At 39.3% G+C, this 20,706-nt stretch overlaps 1 long non-coding RNA gene across 1 annotated transcript in view; it reads right to left on the reverse strand.

Annotated features, from left to right (window-relative positions):
• Positions 1-308: 308 nt before the first annotated feature.
• The window catches only part of LOC141992341 (uncharacterized), a 92,313-nt gene continuing 71,915 nt past the window's right edge, over positions 309-20,706 (reverse strand). Inside the window, exons 5-6 of the long non-coding RNA XR_012640578.1 lie at positions 8,345-8,516; positions 309-386 (exon numbers count right to left, since the gene is read on the reverse strand). This is a non-coding gene — a long non-coding RNA (uncharacterized LOC141992341). The remainder of the gene's footprint in view (positions 387-8,344; positions 8,517-20,706) is intronic.

Raw genomic sequence — 20,706 nt, forward strand, 5'->3', positions numbered from 1 at the left:
GTTCAGCTCATAGCGTGGCACATCTTGACGCACACTACAACACAGTAACAAACATATGTTTCTTTAATACCTTTAGAATTGTGCCAAATTGTGCCATGGTAAGGGAAGACAGATTTTTTAAGAGCTTTATAATTTTGTATTGTATACAAATTTAATTGTAAGAGATTGTAGTGCTATTTACCCTTTCATCAAACACACAAGGCTGTCTTCACTAGCAAGCAGTTATCGACTTGACACAAAATATATGTATAAATTTTTTAAGTCACTCCAATTTCAATTTGCAATTATTGATCAGTATTATTGATTACCTCTGTACTTTTGTGACGTGTTTTAAGATAAAGAAATGTCCACCATTCTTCTTGTGTCAGTCCCCTCAAAAGGGAAAACTGTGAGAAGAGAAACACAATGAAAAACAGCAGGTACTACCATATGAGACTCCTTATCAAAAACATAAAATGCCTTTCACTCTTGCTTTTATTAAGTCTACTTTTCAAGTGAAAGTTAGGTTAGATTATAATACACGTCAAGTCTAACTATTTCATTATCCATGTCCTGAAGCACGATAGCCCACAGAATGCCTTTTGAAAGCTCTGGAGTGATGGCAGCAGGTTGGATATAATGAACAACGTTACAAATGGGAACACGGCCACAAGTCTGCTGAAGGAGGAGTCTCCTGGAAACTGTATGGCTATAATTACTGAACACCAGCTCTGTCTCAGTTGGCTTTGAATGAAGGTAACCGCCTTCAGCAAGTTATATTTTCTTACCTAGCTAAAATGAAAGCAGTCAGACACAAATATGTATGATACACAATGCATAACCAAAGTAGTAACTGTCTGCTTTTATTTTATTTTTGTAGTAGCTTTTAAGTCTTCCATAACTACAGCACATGCAAATTAAAGCAGTGCTGTGAATTGTTTTTAAATTGGACTTACAAGACTGGAACTGTTGAAATCATATTTACCGGAAGATAAAATGCTCTTTTGTTTTGAGGGTTTAGTTTATGTGTCATAGTCATTTCTGAATAATTCATTTAGTACATTGATCAAGAAAAACAAATCAGTGAAAGATGATGCAACAGTTGTTACCTGAAACATCCCACTCTGTTAGCAGTTGCTGATTCTTCTCGAAAGAGTTACATGGATTCTGTTGACTCACTGAGGCAAGTGACTCATTACCTCTACTTAAATAAAAGGCAGATGGGACTGGTTTTGTGGGGAAAGAGGATCTAAGCTGCATGGTCCTGAGGGAGGTCTGTAAGAGTAGCTTCACCTGAGGAAAATGCTTCAACTAAATATCTGTTGTCTTACTGTTGATTTCTTTATTAATAAAGCCGAACACTAGAAAGTGGGTTAATTTAGACCTCACATATTGTGTGGACTGTGTTTGTACAGCATTTTGGGGAAGGCAGCTATTTACAGATGCATGATTAAAAAGTGAAATTTCTCAACTCTGTCAAGGTAGCAAAAGGTACAGATTTTAAGATACACTTAACAGAGCAGTACATTCCACATCCTTATTTTCATTCCTCATAATTTAACGTTTAACAAGATGATTTCAAACACTATTTGTTTCCACATTTTATTCCTTTCATAAACATTTTAAAGTGCTTAGTTTTTATTAAAAAGTTGTAGCATGAATTAACTAAAGAGAAGGAATTGTTGCCCCACTGTAAACTGCATTACAGATTAACAAAATTGTGATCTACAATATAGCTGCAGTTACTTTGTAGAAATATTTTTCTGGTTAATTGATATAGTTTCTTTGGCCACATATTGTACTGTCTCAGAGACACTAGGGATAATTCTCCCACTTAAACAATGTGTTCATTTTTCCTTTAAGCGTAACTCTAGCCATGTAGAGACTACATGGTGTACAGGGGCTTAAACTACTACTGGTTTTTTGTTTGTTTGTTTATTAGTAAACTAAAGTTTTGGTACAAAGAATATTAGTGATTTCCTATGCAACAGATTTGGTTAATAAACCTCAAACAAATTCCATCTACAGTAGGTGAGTGTGTTGGTCGTAAAAACTTATATTCACTTCTACTGACTCTATCAATAGCGAAGTACCATGGGACCAAAGTACTAAACTGCATAGGTTCAACACTTGCCATGTAGTACACTAGTGTGCAAGAGAAGAAGAGGATGTAGGTTAGTCAAAAAAAAATGGTAGGGAATGCCAGAAGAACCTAATAAAACTAGACAATAGCACAACATGAGAGTGTATGATATTTAATGTAGAGAGATGCAAGATGATATGTTAAAAGGAAAAAGTTGAACAACTCCCAGAAATAAAAATAAGACAGAGAGAGAGGGGGAGAATGTAACAGTGTGTAAAAAGTGGTATAATATTTTCAGTATTATTCTTTTTATTAATACTACCTGTTTCTTAACCGCTATGGACAACTCAAGGAAGATATCTGCACAATTCACAACCATGGTTAAAAAGCAGACAGGATTTTAGATTATATTAAGAAAAGATAATACTGAAAAGTATATCATTATTACAGTCATCTTGAATATGGTGTTCTTTTCTGGTCACCTCATCTAAAAATGAAATTTATAGCAGAAACAGAACAGGTCCAGAGAAAAGCAACACAATTCACTGGATGTTTGGAAAGACCTCCACCTGATGAGCAATTAAAGAGGATTATAACAATTTAGCTTAGAGAAAAGAATAAGAGGTGACATGAGGAAGACATGTAAAATAATGAATGGCATAAAAGAGGTGAATCAGGTGCTCCTATTAAGATTTTCATATGCTACAAAACCTAAGAATCACCCAATGATATTAAAAAGCAACAAATGTTAAAATGATAAAAAGAAATACTTTTTACATGATGTAAAATTAACTGTGAAACGTACTGTGACAGCTTGTGGGAGAGGTACCTGTGTCAAATTATGAATTCCATTTTAGTTTGTTTTAGAGTAGTAGCCGTGTTAGTCTGTATCCGCAAAAAGAAAAAGAGGACTTGTGTCACCTTAGAGACTAACAAATTTATCTGAGCATAAGCTTTCGTGAGCTACTTCATCCCCGGATGAAGTGAGCTGTAGCTCACGAAAGCTTATGCTCAGATAAATTTGTTAGTCTCTAAGGTGCCACAAGTCCTCTTTTTCTTTTTATTTTGTGAATGCCTCGTGTGATTGTAACCTTCACTGAGGATTAGAGCATCTGTTTTGCTGTCGGACCTTGACAGCTAGTGGAGAGACTACATCTGCGAAGCTAGGATAGACCAATTAACAGCCATCAACACTGAATGGCTCTCCCTACTAGAGCAATAGGTGTGCTGCCACTAGGTGCCATTTGAATGACTCTCTACCTAGAAGTCAATGGAGGGGTTGGGCCTGGAAATTCCCCAGTGGAAGTGCATGGGCAAGAAAGGTGGCAGAGACTGACATAATTGATGTGGACACAGTGGCAAATTGAGGACTGACACATACAAGGAATTAAGCGGCAAGCTGCAACTGTTATTAGAGTTTAACACAAGGCAGGGGTGTTACCCGCCCATCACCCATACTCTCCATACTATACCAGGCATTTAATTGATTCCAGTGCAGGAGTTACAGAGCTCCTTAGCGTATAACCTGTAACTGGCACCAGGGTTACAGAGCTCCTTAATATATATCCCAAAATGCAGGGCAGGCTCTACTCAACCTACCCACCAGGACTCAGTTCACTCTTAGTCCTAACACCCTCCTCCCCTTATGAGGGGGACAGAGGATGCAGCAGGGTGGGCACTTTAGCCTACCAGGGCCACAAGGTCTGACCTTGGCCCACAAAGGCCACAAAGTCTCACCCTATCACATTAAGCCCAAGGCCCATCACCAAAATCCCAGCTCTTTTACCTCTGGGAACCATTCATTTTAGTCTCTTAACCACACTGGAAACCAGTCACAAGTTGCAGCAAGTAAACACCACTACCTCAGTTAGATACCATGTATGTTCCTACTTAGCCCACTGTGGCTTGCAGGTGTTTTAAGGAAGGCAATACACTCCGTGGTCCTTCATCAGTTGACACACAGGGGGAAAAAATCCTTCCTAACCCCCTAAACAGGCATCTGTCAGGACAGGTTCCCATTCCTAGTTTGGGTGATTAAGGTGGGCTGCTGGAACAGAGCTGAAAGAGGCTCCACATGGCCCCTCCTGTGTGCTAAATCCTGAGAGCTGGGGAATTCTGGCCAACCAGCATCCCTCTCCCCAGCTGGCCAGTAGGTGCCAGATTCCCAGGGGAGGAGCTACCTATTGTTGCTTGATGAGTGTCTCCCACCCTTGCTACTGGGACTGTCCCCTTTTCACTGCCAGCCCCATCAATTTCCCCCACCCATTGATGTGGGTGGGTGGAATATGTTAGAAAGGAGGCTGTTTCTTTAATCAAGGGAAGCCATTCTGCCACCTGAAGCAAGATGGCCAGGATAATACAGCTGGAAGGGCTGCCTGGCCTAGGGATTTGGATCAAGGACTCACAAGGGTAGCAAGATCAGACCAGGGGGGTTGTGTTGTGTTTAAGAGTTTGTTGATTTCCATAGATCTGTAACTCGGTTGTGGCTTGTTTAACAGTAAAGTGTTTGTGAATAGGAAAATCCTTTGCTAAGCCTGTGCTTCGCCGCATGCTAAAGGGTATGCCCCTGTCCAGCCAACTTCATGCTGGCTAACGTGTGTTAGATTTAGCAACAATCACTAGGCAGCAGATGGTAGGTGCCTACATTGCTGCTATTCAAAGCAGCAGCAATATATGACCCACAACATAGTGCCCTGGCAATACCTACAGAATCATAGCCAAATCCAGAGTATTCTTTCAGCAAAAACCCCATCATTTTGAATTGCCTCGCTGGTCAGAATATGATTCAGCCAAACAGGGATACCGTACTCCTTAGTGTACTGCTAGATATGTGACTCCAATTACTGAATTTGCTATTAAAGAATGTTTGTAATTAGTGTCACTGACAAAGTCTGAATTTGCTTTCAGAACAAATTGTCTTTCTGGCTATGTGTTTCAGCTCAAAGATAGCCTTGATAAGATCGAACTACAGCTTCATTCGGAGCACAGAGACACACCAGCTGATTTCAATCACTAGTTCCTAGATAAAATATTCAAATAAGTGAAGCAACAAAGAAGGTTGAAAATCTTTTGCTTTCTGATAATGGTGTGTGTCATGCATAGTTAGGTATTGCATTATTAACATGCATGGTGATGAAGGCTTGAGGTGCTGTTATTTATCATACCTGAGTTTGTAATTTTTTCATAAAAAGATATTAAAATGATTTGCTATGAATTTTTGCTGACAACAATAAATTTTATATGACTAACTACTTCATGTGAAGGGTGAAGGTCTTCTGCCAAATTAGTTTCTAATTTTGTACCTCATCAAGAACAACAAAATCATCTTTCAGGGAAATGATGTCTTCTAGCATATGATTTTCATTCCACAAGACATTTTATAACAGACTTATGGACATTTTGAGCTGGATTTGATTTTTTTTAAACGTAAGCGTATTGAGAGAAGTGTTCAAATAAAAAAAGCCTTCCCATGCAGCATGTTTTCTATTAAGATTGTTAAAGTATTTCACTTGTTGGGGATGGGTGCTAACTGCAAATACAAAAAGTTCAGAGGAGTTTTTTTTTAAAACCCAAAAATTTAGGTTTTAAAAAAGCAACATCATAATCTGGTAGTAAATTTTAATTGATTGTGAATCAAGATCCCATGTGTTCAATTAAGATTGTTCTTAGGAAATCATTTGCCAAGTCACTCTAGATAAAAGTTTAGGTTTATCCACTTCTGCAAAACTATACATAAGTGGTTTGAATGTGAGCAGCCTTGCATCAGAAACTTTAAGTTATAGTTTGGTCAGTATGTAGTATAATGGATTTGTCCTATGAAAACCTATACAGGAAAAGTCAAACCATTTTAATTATATTTTATCCAGGGACTCTAATGAAATAGAAAAAAAACAGAGCAAAAAAACCCAGAAAATAATTGCTAATGTCAGTCTATCCAGACAATATTATCTTTTATCTGCAGACTGCCTGTAATGCTTACAATAATCACTTGGTAGGCAAGGCAACACAGCTACATCAGGATATGGATGTGATCTCTGAATGGGAGTTCTCTGTAAAGTTAGCATTTCTTTCCACTATGATTCTCAGTTAAAGAATCTCTTTAGTCATCAAACAAGAAACTATCCCCTATATTGTTTATGTTACTGTTAATATCAGTGTGCACTGTTACGAAGTCTAATGAAGAAGTCAGCATCTGCTATGTGGCTTTTCTTTATTCAGGTTAAACAATGTGCATTTATTAAAAACATTATATGTCTATTAAACATGTTCCCCCCTCTGTAATTCTGTTCCATGGAATTTCTGCCTGGTGTAAATCAGTTAATCTCTGCATGTACATACACCATATGGCACAGTGCTACAAATGAGATGAGAGTAAGTTAATTGGCCATATTAGACCAAGCAAAACAAATTTGAAGTTTGACTATCAGAAGTAGTAGACTTTTCACACCTTCACACAGCGTACACATTCTCAGTTGCCTTAACCATGGAAGAACAAGCATTTGCACAAGTAGATTGTTTGTTCAGTCACAGGTAGTATTCATTGTTCAGGAATCCCACAGTCAAAGCCGTCGGTCTCTTTCATATGTAAGAGATCAGTCCAGATTAAAGAACAACATGGAAATGAAAACCTTAACTCTATGTTTGTTCTGTGAAAAGCTAGTCTGACCGTGAATATTACATAGGTACAACAGGAGTGCATATAACCAAGAACGTAAACAGCAGTATTGTGTGCTAAAAGGCTAAGTGAAGTCACTCACTGATACCAGTACATGAGGACAATGTAAACTTTTGCAGTCCTGTAACCATAATGAAACATCATGAGTTCTAGGGGCATTGGAATTAGGTTCGAAGATATTGTAAACATAAATGCCTTTATCAATTTTGGGCTAAGTGGTGTACACATTTTATTGTCTTGAGATGTATGGAATGCACACAACATACTAAGAAATGCTCATGTGTCACTTTTGACATATGGTATATATGATAACTTATTTTTTCATTCAAATGATCACTTTGCTACAAGGCATGGCCCCTTTGGATTATAAATACTACAAATACACAGTCTCTCCCAACCCTCAGAAAGTAGCTTGTCTATTTCCTTTCAGTAACTAAAAAAGCCCCAAGACAAAAAAATTTGCCATACAATTGCCTTTAAATTTCACTTGAGCATTTGCTGTAATAAAATATGAGAGGGAACAATTTGTGTCTTTTGGGCATTGTTCTAATGCAGAGGCTGTGTTTACAAGATATTTTGTAAGAGAAGACTTTTATATTTAGCTACTGCAGAAAGTGTTAGCATTTTTCTAGGCAGGAGAAAAAATAAAATTATTTTGGGATATAGTAACAAGTAAAAGAAATACTTTGCTCTTACCAAGCATACCATAAATCAGATGTTTGTGCGCTCCCTGCTGCTTATATATGGTGTTGCTCAATTCCACAGCTGTATTTTAAATTTGAAAAGGCATTTCATTTTTAAAATTCAGGAAATAATTCATCTTGGTGTAACTCAGAACGTTTAGTAATGGTGTGATGCAAACAACATGGCGGACACAACATAACTCATTGAGGTCATCCAGTAATTGACAATTCTCAGAGAATACATCCAACTTCACTAGATGGGAAAATAGGTAGTTTCATGATCCGGTAACTTCCAGTGGTTCATACAGCACAACCACGAGTTCCTATTTCTGTGTTTACTGAATGCAAAATATTCATGAGTGCTGGTTAAAAATCATCCCATTCCAGCTTAGCTGGTCATGCCACTGATTTACTATTTCCCCTAGGTCAGGGGTGGCCAACCTGAGCCTGAGAAGGAGCCAGAATTTACCAATGTACATTGCCATAGAGCCACATGTAATATGTCAGCAGCCTCCCATCAGCTCCCCCCTGCTCCCAGCACCTCCCACCCACGAGCAGCCCCGCCAATCAGCACCTCCCCCTCCCTCCCCGCACCTCCTGATAAACTGTTTCCTGGCATGCAGGAGACTCTGGGAGGGAGAAGGAGGAGCGAGGGCATGGCAGGCTATGGGGAGGGGGCGGGAAGGGCTGGAGTGGGGGAAGGGCCTGTGGCAGAGCCAGGGGTTGAGCAGTGACCACCACCTGGCCCACTGGAAAGTCGGCACCTGTAGCTCCAGCCCCAGAGTCGGTGCCTATACAAGGAGCTGCATATTAACTTCTGAAGAGCCGTATGTGGCTCCAGAGCCACAGGTTGGCCACCCCTGCTCGAGGTTTTCTTTTGAGGATGCCTTATTGATATGTTGCCTGTATATAGCAGCTTCTCACCTTTTTCCATTGGGATCTTCCTACTCCATCAATATGACAGAGCTTTTACTGGGGAGGGAGGACTCCATGTCTATGAGGATGATGCAGGGTAAACTCACAAGAAGTTTCTTCACAAAGTTTCCCCTCACAAAAAGCCCCTTTCCCGTGGCTTTTGCTGCATGAGAGGGATGATCTGGGAAAGAGCAAGCACACAGAATAAGCAGGCACTCCTCTCAGAAAATAAGTCTGTGTGACTTCTGCTAACCTGGGGTAGGGCTCTGCCAATTAAAAATCAGAACCAATATCATGTGACCAGTGATGACCTACCAAGCAACTCAGGTCAAAGAGAGAATGAATGTTCACCACACATTTTTGAGTCATCATTTACATTGCAATTTTTTAAATAAAATTTCTTCCATTTCACAAAAATATCATAATCTCAAATTTCACCCATTTACAATATAGTTATGATGGAGGCTGGGTGAAATCTTGTGGAAGTTGGTGGGTGTGAGAGCTGCCCTTCATTCAGGGTAAAGGTCAGAAGCAATAAAGTTCCATTTTAGAGTAAGATAGCTGAGACAATAGGAGCCTCCAACCAGAACACAGGTCACATGCAAGGCTGCTCAGAAACTGCGCTATGGAGACAGAGGAGTTTGATTAAGTATTTTTTGTTGGAGGTGTGTGTGTCCATGAGCTGAAACACCCAGAAGCAGCAAAAGAAGCAGGAGAAGCATCCAGTGAAGCACTGGAAGTGTGGCCCTGAAAGAAAATGAAGAAAGAAAGCTTTTGGGACTGGCTGGGAAGTCAGGCTTGGAAATGTGAACAAAAACTTCTTTCTGTTTGATTCCTACTGTGTTAACGGAAACAAGACTTTATGTACACTCTTTGTAAATTAACAGGACTGCATGAATAGACTACCCTGACTCCATCATCAATTTCTCCTACTAATGTAAACAACCTGCCCGCACTCAAATATTGGCTAACCACTCAGGCCAAAAAGGGTAACAATATTGTTTGAGCTGGGTTAAACCTTGTTATGGGTTGAATTAAAACCTTGTTGAAAATTATGTGTGAATGCACCCTTCATTTAAGATAGTTGTGAGGGACAGTTAAAGCACCGCACCTAAAATAAAGCATAACTGAGTCTGCCCAGAAACTAGTAACATGTAGATGGCAGATTCCACTGGGCATTGTTTCTGCTCCCACCTGGAACCCTCCCTAGAGCACCAAGTGTGACTAGCCACTCGGGTCAAAAGGGTGCAACTGTATTTACTGTGCTCCTAATGAAGTTTAGTTTGTACGATGGCACTGATACAAAAATATTTGTTTTTTCCTCATTATATGAATTTTTTTCACCAAAGTAATTCATTGTAGCGAGACAACTAAACGCTTCATCTTCCTCTTAATGAGAATTGGTTTAATAAAAGATTTTTCAAACATTTGTTGAAGTGTGACAATATTGCTTAAAATAAAAATTCGAAAGGCAAAATATAAGAAATGATAAGGAGAAAGGATTTTTTTTAGAATTTCACTTTTTATATGTTCCACCCTCTGAAAAGCATAACCACCAAAGCAAATAGAAGTTTAATAAATAATATATACATATACACACACATTTAAATGAACAACCATGATTAACTTCTTAAGAACCATTAAGTGTATAATTACAAGGATTCTATTACATTAAGATACCAATTTCTTTAAAGCCAGAAATAATACCTGCTGAAACTTTAATTATTTAAATGAGAAAAGAAAGAGGCATGTTATCTTCTCTGACAAAGATTAAAATCAATTTAATTGCTTCTCTGCTGCATTGACATGATTCTTGCTGTGAGTCAAGCAACCAAAAAGGGAAATTAACACTGCAGCTGTTAATCAAGTGATATTTGTGTGCTCCATCTTATTATAGCAGGAAAAAGAATAACTGCTACTTTGGGGAGAGTTTGGCCACACTGTACTTCATATAATTTTTTTACTTCAAACATTCAGCCAATTTACTTAATTTTTAGAATCTCAAGTATCTCTAGATGAAGTGCAGCCTGAGAAAATTGTATGTTGCATTGTTTGATCCCCTAATAAAATTTGTGATGTCAAGACCAAGGTTTGTTCCAAATTAAATTCACCCTTGGGTATCTGACTATAGTGTAAAATTTTGAAGTAGCTCAAAAAATAAAAAAAGATACCAATCGGTGGGGGATGGGCAGAGGGTGGCAGCTATGAAGCATAACAGTATATTTACAAGCAAGACAGCAGCAGCTCCTAGAGGTCAAAATTCAACAATTTTACTAAAATTAGAACATGCATTTGAAAGCAAATAACTGTGGAGTATGTAGCACCAACTCATGGCTTATATCTGCTGATTTAAAAATGTTTATCCTTGCAGTGCCTTTGTTAAACCTCAGCACAGAGTGAATATTCAGCAACATCTACACTTGACAAACTAATGTTTCTGATTGTAAGAAAATGGTATTGTGAAATATTTATGAATTCTGAAATACAAACCGGTGTGGTGCCTCATCATCTCTTATCAGCCCTTGTTAGCTTTACAGATGATGAGACGCACGAGAATAACTGAGGTTGTCAGAACTAATAGAATTCAGAGACTCTGCACCAACGTAGTTCAATTTCATCGAGAGCTCATTTACTGGAATTTTTAACTCCTTCACTTCTCATCATTGGATTTGTATCAGTTTCATTTTAGGGACTGTTTATTTACTATACATAGCAGAAGTGGTCATGGCACTTCCCTAATTGCAGACTGGACAATCGACTATGGGAACTTTTGGGGGGAAATCATTTGGATTGTAGTGTAACTTTAAGCATCTTCACCAGTGACGGACAAACCTCAAGAAATTTGGTTCAGATAACTGAGATCTGGATGCTTATTGTATCTGAACTTCCAGAGTCTGTGGTCAGAACAAAGCTGGAGTGAAACACTCATGAGAACTTGTGAGAACATATGTAACTGTACTTCCATGAAGGCCTGGGAATCTCGTAAGAGCAGCTTTTCACACAGCATTTCAGCTCTTGTAGGACAGCATCCTCTCACAGTAGCTCAGTACCTCTTCTCCCAAACAACATAGCGGAATGATAAATAGTTGAACTAAATTAATTTTTGAGCCACAAAAATTGTTTGATTTGGGTTTGTTTCAAAGAATAAGCAAAGATCAGAATCAGGTCTGCTACCTCTGAAGTGGTTGAGCCAACCCTAGTCTTTACTTGGTGCTATAGACAAAGCTTTGTAATATTGGTAATTTTTCAGCAAATACTAATCTCTTCTGAAATTGATCACATTGTTGCCCAGCCTTGTGCTGTGCCTTATTCAATTTGGCCAAATGTGGCATGTTACAGATGTCCAAAAGGAGTTTACTGCTAATAAAGCAAAGTTTCAGTGGATTTTAAATGACAATCAGAATTTCATAGGCAGTCTGATTTTATATGTTGGCAGGCTTTTATTAAAAATTATCACTTTAAACTGAAAGCCTGAAGGCTCCATTAGAAAGGTTCAAGGCCATATGTTGAGATCTAGTAGAGAAAATATTAGATTGCAAAAACCTAGTGTTGAAATCATTGTACAATCTGAGATCAGGAATCAAGAGAGGTTATAGTTAGGGTTGTGCAAAGCATGGATTGTTCAATCTGTGTATGGGGTTCAAGAACCAAACTCTGCGCTTGATTCACAGAAGATGGATATGAACTAACTCCTAGACGTTTACTAGATATACTAAATATCACTGAACTCAAACTAAGGGAAACCCGACCACCACCGGAGCCTTCTCCTTACTCTATTGCTCCTACTCTAATGAGCCGTAGGACCTCATTTCCAGTTTTAGGTGACTCCAGACTCTATTAGGTGACTCTATTGCCTTTTTGGGGGTGAGGAGGAAGAAGAAAAGTTCTTGTGGCCAAAGTTTCCCTGAGAAAATATTTCTTAACTTTACCCAAGCATGTGCTAGGCACCTCCCAGGACAGATGGAAAGACAAGATCCCTTACTCAAAAGCTTACAAACAAATTTTGGATACAACAGTGAGGATAACAACAAGACATTAGGAAGAATGACCAGAAGCAACATTAAGGTTACATATTAACTCAGCAATATTAGTGTACACTAAGGAGGAAAGTTTGTGGCACATTTTTTCCTAAATATGTAGGATGAATAAGTAGGAAATTTAACTGGCAAATTTCTTGCCGGCCTCACAAAAAGAAGTGGGTCTCCAAGGAGGATTTAAGAGAAGAGCAGGTAGTGGATCTGCAGACCAGCACAGGCAAGGCCTTCCATGCGTAGAGGGGCAGTGTAGAAGGAAGTGTAGAAACAGTTGTGGGAAAAGGTGATAAGCAGAGTGATGAAGCTGGCATCCTCGGACTAGCTGAATACAGGATAGGCTTGGGAAGATAAAAGCTGGGAAAAACAGTGCAGGGATTCAAAGAGCAGCTACTGTGGTCAAATTCATGGGTAAGGGAGAAAATCTTGGTTTCAGCATTTTGTACAGACTGGAGCAGGGCACTGTGGGCATTAGAAAGGTGTCAGAAAAGAAAGTTATCAAGATGGGACAAGAGAAAATTTTATAGCTCTCTAGACAAAGAGAAAAGGATAGATCTTAGAGATACTATGCAGGAAGGAAAGGAAAGTTTTGGACATGATCTTGCAACTGTAGACAGAGATTATGTACAAACACATTCCCCTCAAATGCAGAATTTGTGGGTTATCAAATAAATGCAATATTAATTTAGGTGTGGATTAATGTAACCAAAAATCTTACTTCCACTGACATGACAAATATATCCAATCCCAGCTGTGTCCTCTGGAGCATGTAGTACAGACTTTCACATAGGAAAATTCCAAAAATGAAAAGAGTGTAGTAATGAGTTGAAAATAAAACAGAGAAGAAACCAGAAAGCACTGGTGAAGGAGAGTGACAGTATAACTCCAATTTTGTTTTCAGCAAAGGAGACACAGGAAGCCTTCAGTTTCACATACTCTGATACTGTCAGAAGGTCTCTGTCACCAGGAGACAGTCTGTCCATTTTCTAGGTTAGAAGTGGGATTGGTTTTACAGGTGGCTTCTCAACATTCTTGCATATAATCTGACATCTCTGTCTGAATAAACAGAGGAGACCCATCTTATTTTACAAGCATAAATTTTATGTTCCTTTAGTTTTCTTTTGTTTACTTCCCTATAAAGCTTACTCATCTCACCCATGTCTGCCTTCAGCAACAACCAAAGATTACAGTGATGAAAGGAGTTCTCTGAACACACACACACACAGTGAAAACCACCTGTTATTTGGCAGTAACTTTCTACCTAACCAAAGGGTCACCATTACTGTATGCCTTGATCACTACATGAAGAATTTGTCACACACCATCTTACTGTAGCTTAGCAACTTCTCTAGGAAGATAGGAGCAAACAATAACCCAGGAAAAGTGGTGAAGAGCCATAAAATTATTTCCAATAATTGTGTGAGATATTTTACACATTTCTGCCTTTAAAAAGTTTAACAAAATGCCCAGAACACTGGAGAAAATGTAATGCAGAGATTACTGTTTAGATTGGTCAGATGTTCATCTCTAAAAGTCAATTAGCTATAAGCTTCATGCCCCTTTCTAGGAGGCACTGGTGTGTCTTTAGAGAAACTTAAGAAGGGATGCAAGTGTTTTCAAATGAGTTCTTATTGAGGTACTGGAGAGTTCAAGTGCTTGGAAATCAAACATAAAGCCTCTGAGTTCTAGGACATCAATTTAAATCGAACCCTGGGCAGTAACATCTAAGGGTATGCCTACACTGCAATTTAAGGTGTAATGTCAAGTTATGCCTACCTGTGCTAGCTTTAATCAAGGTAGCTCATGTAACAAGGGCAGTGAAAACATGGTGGCGCAAGCTTCAGCACAGGGTAGCCACCCAAGTACAAGCCTGCCAGGGACCCCAGGTATGTACTTAGGAGGCTAGCCTGCACTGAGGTTTGTGCTGCCATGTCTTCACTGCTCTTGTTATCAGAGCTACCTAGATTCAAGCCAGCACAGGCAGATATATCCAAGCCTCAGTTACACATTAAATTGCACTGTAGATGTCCTTGGTGAGTCTTCACCATCAGATGGCTGTTTGATGTCCTATGTAAAGTGAGCTAGAGGCCATGACCCAGTACACAGCTGACAGGGATCCACTTCACAAAAGCCACCACAATTGGCACTAGTCAGTTCCACTGTTGGCAGTCTCAGCATGAAAATCAAGGACTGAACGGAATCTAAAACCACCTTCCTACTGTACAGATGGTGGTTCCAGTTGAAGGGCGAAACATCCTGGTGAGGTAGGTGGATTGCAATGCTGTTGCCTGTGCTGTACGTGTTTCCACATTGTCAATCTATAAGCAACAGGTGACCTGGAAAAAAATAAAAATAATGCATGCTATGTGCTACGTGCACCCCAAATGGCATTTGAACTAAATTAGATGGAGAAAGGAAATGGGAGATTTGAGTCAGAAAGTTTCAATGGCTAAGATGCTGAAACACATGTCGTTCCTGGGAAGCTGCCAGACCAAGAACAGCTTTGATTGTTTATTTAAAAAAGTAGAAAGAGCACATTAAGGAGGAGGCAATTTTATGGGGCATAAATATATTCTCAACGTGCATTTTGCTACATTATGGTGCAAGTTTTCCTAACAGGCATTCTTTCCTTCCGTATACTTCATTTGCCTCAACAGTAGACGAACATGACTTTTTGTCACTAGCTGTCAGACTAATATACTCTTCAGTTCCTCTCAGCAGCCTGGATATTAATTCAGATTGGATTTCCATTGTTTTTTTCCCCCTCTCTCTAAAGATCAGCAAAAACATTTTAAGGAGAGTATTATAAAAACCTCTGTGCTCAAGCTGGTGCTAAGTTATGAACATTTTAACACTTGAAACACTTTAACCGGGATATGACTATTGTTAAACGTTGATTTAAAAAAAATCTATTAAGATCTTTCATGTGAACTTAGTTTTAGTGAAAGATGATGGATACCAAAGTCCTCTATTTACCGACAGAATATATAGCTACTGTACAAGCATCTCCATACTGTCCCCTCTTATGCCCAAACCCAAACTCTGACCTGGAGCAGGTAGGGGTCCATCTCTGGAGAAAGATTTTGGAAGACAGTTCAGTCTACATGTCTATTCGGTTCTTGTTTGTTCTGCTTAGTGAGGCAAACAAGCATGTAAATTAGTTCCCTCTGTGAACATGGTTTTTGAGTACTTGTCCACTAGGAATGGGATCATAACCGCAAAATATGAAGCACAGCTATACGAAACAGTAACATCTTCCAGCCTAGGGCTGGATTTCAACTGGCAATTTAGAGGTAAGGGACTAGATTCCATTACCAATTCCTTGAGCTGTCCAGACTTGCCAAAGTCAACAACATTGACTAAAATAATAAACATTTCTAATAGGTGTATTGACCTCCTGTGTGCAGATAAGATTGTTGATCATGTGCAGGTGGCAAAGAGTCACGAAAATCCCCTTTCAGTATATTAAAAGTAGAAGAGAAGCCCTTAAGGGGGTCTGGTCTCCAGCTTTCTCCTTGCCATACTTAAGGCATGCACAATCCATTCTTCCCTCCACAATGTAATGTTTGTTTAAACACTGAGAATTGCAGTAGGGCTAATGGGAGTGGGACGCTGTCATTTTTATATTAATATTTGCGGATTATGACTGCCCGGTTGGAAGGACAGCCACTTAAGATACATTATTCCTGATTAACAATATTACTACCAGGGAACACTGAAAAATTGCAGAGAATGATGTTAAAAGGGGTGGGAGTCTACCGGTCCGATTAGAGAACTGGGAACCAGGAAACTCCCAACTTCACCTGCCTGTTCAAATCCTATAGTGATGGATTCTATGAGAACATTTGTAACGATTAATTCTGGTTTAACCCTAAGTCACGGGCAAGTTGAGCAAATCAAACTCTCCGCCTCAGTTTCCCCATCTGCCAATTATGCATAATACCTACCGTCATAATGGTCTTGTGAGGATTCTTTAATATTTTCAAAGGATTCTAAGGATAATAAGTGCTAATGTATTATTAACCTGTAGGAACATCTCCTTTTTTGTGACACCTGTGCGAGTACTTCACAGACAGTGTAATTCATGCCTCCATAAAATGAACTTGCCTTCCTTTTTGCACAAAACATGTAATTGTGGAGCCAACAGAATCTGTTGTAAGTGGCAAATTCATCACATTTGCTTCCCACCCACTGAGTGGAAAACTTTAAACAAGTTTATAGATCTACAAAATGGGTATATAGGAGAAACATGCAGATTTCTGGAGGGAATAATAAAGCCATATTAAGCAACAATACATAGATATTTCCAAGATAATTCAAATGATGCACAACGAGGCAGGAAAGTGGGAGACCCATATTTCCAGTCCCAAGCACTATTAAGAGAAAAACATTGCAATGACATCTGCCCATTTTCCAGGGCTTTGTGAATCACAGCAAGCCCCATCAGCCAGTATGTAAAAAACTTGTAGTAACAGCTTTCAAACAGCATTGGAGGCTTTCCAATACATCAGTGATGTGGCTGTATAAGAACATGAATAGTATTGAGTGAAAAGCCCATTTTATTTCTTTTTTAAATAGATACTTTGACAACTAGAAGTACAAAAAATTGCAACAGCAACTTCATTCTGAGCAGACAGTCCCTACACTCGTCATATACACCAATGGTACTGTTCGTTAAGTGTGACTTTTCCATTTGTTCTAGATACAGATCTCTAATATCTAGCTAGACTAAACCTGCAGGGCTCCTACTTCTTTCACAGAGTCACAATGTGGGTACACATGTATACTGTAGCATCACCTACTGCCTGTTAGCGATACTGAGAGACTGTTTCTACTTAGGGACTCAAACAGTTTTAATTTTGTTAGGAAGTTGTAATAAATATAAAAGGAAGGGTAACCACCTTTCTGTATACAGTGCTATAAAATACCTCCTGGCCAGAGGCAAAACCCTTTTACCTGTAAAGGGGTTAAGAAGCTAAAATAACCTCGCTGGCACCTGACCCAAAATGACCAATGAGGGGACAAGATACTTTCAAATCTGGAGGTGGGGGGACAAAGGGTTTGTCTGTCTGTGTGATGCTTTTGCTGGGAACAGATCAGGAATGAAGCCTTACAACTCCTGTTAAGTTAGTAAGTAATCTAGCTAGAAATGCGTTAGATTTCCTTTTGTTTAATGGCTGGTAAAATAAGCTGTGCTGGATGGAAAGCATATTCCTGTTTTTGTGTCTTTTTGTAACTTAAGGTTCTGCCCAGAGGGATTCTCTATGTTTTGAATCTGATTACCCTGTAAGGTATTTACCATCCTGATTTTTACAGAGGTGATTCTTTTACCTTTTCTTTAATTAAAATTCTTCTTTTAAGAACCTGATTGCTTTTTCATTGTTCTTAAGATCCAAGGGTTTGGGTCTGTGTTCACCTGTACAAAATGGTGAGGATTCTTATCAAGCCTTCCTCAGGAAAGGGGGTGTAGGGCTTGGGGGGATATTTTGGGGGAAGACATCTCCAGGGCTCTTTCCCTGTTCTTTGTTTAAAACGCTTGGTGGTGGCAGCATACGGTACAAGGACAAGGCAAAGTTTGCACCTTGGGGAAGTTTTTAACCTAAGCTGGTAAGAATAAGCTTTGGGGGTATTTCATGCAGGTCCCCACATCTGTACCCTAGAGTTCAGAGTGGGGAAGGAACCTTGACAGAAGCATACCTCTAAAGACACTAAAGGACAATTAGTGTGTCACCTAGATCTGGCCCTTAATATCCAAAATACCTAAACAAAGGGTCATAAATAAGAAAAAGGAATAAATCAAGCTATTTTATAGTCCATATTATAAGGAGTAGAACACAACTGGAATTAGCAATTCTAAACAGGAACAGGAGGATATGCTGAAATACTACTTAAAATAGAGCCTTCAGAAACATTAGGTGTAGATTCAACTATGTTTGAACTTCATAACACTCACCATACCATTAAAAACACATTTGTTTGAACAGATACTGATAGCAGATTTCCTGTTCCAAGTTACTACATGACACTAGAAAACAGGAACTAAAATGAAATTCAGTATAATGTAATCCAATGCAAGATTATGTGAAAATGGCCTTACCGCAGGGCTATGCATTGAATGGGCATTTAAATCCTATTATGTCTGATTCTCTTGCAGTATTTGGGCACGTTTGTAAATAGCTATAAAGAAACATTATGCCTAGTGCTGTTAAGTCCCCACATGTAGCAGATGGTTTCTCTGTTGTGAGAATGTATGTTTCAAAGTCAGACCCAATGCAGAAAGAGGCAACAATGGAAACCATGGCATCTGGTTTCAAAGAAGCACAGCTCACAGCTAGTGGGAGAAATCAGACATAATACAGAGAGATAATATAACACTGATTTACCAGAACATTTGCAGCAAGTAGGGGAGCCATAAGAAAGATGTTCATGCTTTCTTTACCTTTGTCATGACTGAGAGCAGATGCACAGAACAGAGCAGAGAAGTGGGAATCCAAACAAATTAGTTATTTTAAGAGAAAGTAAGTAGTATCAGAGAAATAGAATTGCCTGCTGTAATCCTAGAAGAAGACCTGGTAATGATGAAGAGAAATGAGTGGCCCATAGAAAACAGATCTATAAGATCAGCGTAATTCAGTGAGGGAAACAAATACCTTTCTAAACATGTCAACCAGACCAATGTAAAACATAATAAATCTAGAACAAAAGGTAGAAGATGTACACACTTTATAAAAGAGAAAGCAAGACAGCCCTGACAATGGGCCATTAATTTGTAATGCTTATGACACCATGTAATGCCTGTGTGTGAAAGTCTGGCCCCATCCAAGTCAGTGGCAAATCTCCTATTAACTTGAATGGGGCCAGAATTTCACCTTTTGTTTGCCTAGGTATCCTTGTAGGCAGCAGCTTTGCACCAAAGAAATTATTCCAATCATAGCATTGGGCAGTGAACAGACTAAAAAAATTTTTGGTATATATGTCTTTCTAGAACTCAAAATAGAAGACATGATAATTAGGTTTCACAGTAGCCGCCGTGTTAGTCTGTATCCGCAAAAAGAACAGGAGTACTTGCGGCACCTATGCATCCGATGAAGTGAGCTGTAGCCCACGAAAGCTTATGTTCAAATAAATTGGTTAGTCTCTAAGGTGCCACAAGTCCTCCTGTTCTTTTTGCGGATAATTAGGTTGTTCATCTCATTTTGGTTCATGCAAAGGATGGAATAAGCCAAGAAGCGGCAAGCCTCAATGGTGCTTCATGGCCATGGTATTGAAAATGAATTAAAAATTAAATTTAAAAAATTGATTGATTTTTGGAGGGCTGGGGCAGCAGGGAAGGGAGGTGTTCCTGAATATCAAACAATTGTATTGATGTGCTTTTTACCCATGATTTGTGCTGTATGCTGGCTGTGTTGTGGAAATGATGTGTGAACATGTATTTTAAAACTGTCATAAAACACATGCACAAGGGGGCCAAATTAAGTTTACACAGGCAACCTTAATTCTGACATTTCCTAACTTTTGAGTGCTTGATTTTGTACCCTTAATAACGTTCTTTTAACATAGTATTTTTGTATGTTATTTCCTGGGTTTTAATAAATTAAACTGAAAAAACAAGCTTTATCCTGTGGAACCATGTTGACTCCAACACAGTTCACCAACAGGGTGGGAAGCTTTAGATCCATAACACATATCTTTGCCACTTGATCTAACAGAGTAACTGATAGCAATAGTAGTTTATCATCCTCTGTGAGCCAGCCAATAGAGGGAGATGAGGCACATATTTTGCTAGTGGGTTTCACAGCTATTTCCTTCCACTAACAGAATGGTGAGACTGGAATCCTGAGTTCTATTCCAGGTTCTAAGGCAAATATACTCAAGTGGTCAAAGACTCTTCTCTGCCCCTGTTCCGCCCGCCCAAGCCTGATCCCTTCTCCCTCAGCCCCTCCAGACTCGATTCATAGATATTTAGGTCAGAAGGGACCACTATGATCATCTAGTCTGACCTCCTGCACAACACAGGCCACAGAACTTCACCCACCCATTCCTGCAAAAAACCTCTCACCATTCATCCATTCCCCATCCACTTCCATCAGCTTCATGTCCTGGTCCCAGACACACGCTTACTTGCTATACCCCAGGGCCAGCTCCTCATCCCCTTCTGCATTCCACAAAGGAACTTCTTCCTCCATGCTGCCTGGGTAGCAGCAGGAAAGCATTGAGAGCACAGGAGGGATTATCCCTATCGATTCTGGTGCCCAGTGTGATGGGTTGGGTCACAGAAACCCCTTTGGGACTGCCAACTGATGTGCTGAGACTACCTCTGAGCCTGTTTTCCCTGCCAGC

Source organism: Natator depressus, chromosome 8, assembly GCF_965152275.1.
Source record: "Natator depressus isolate rNatDep1 chromosome 8, rNatDep2.hap1, whole genome shotgun sequence".
Taxonomy (NCBI): domain Eukaryota; kingdom Metazoa; phylum Chordata; order Testudines; family Cheloniidae; genus Natator; species Natator depressus.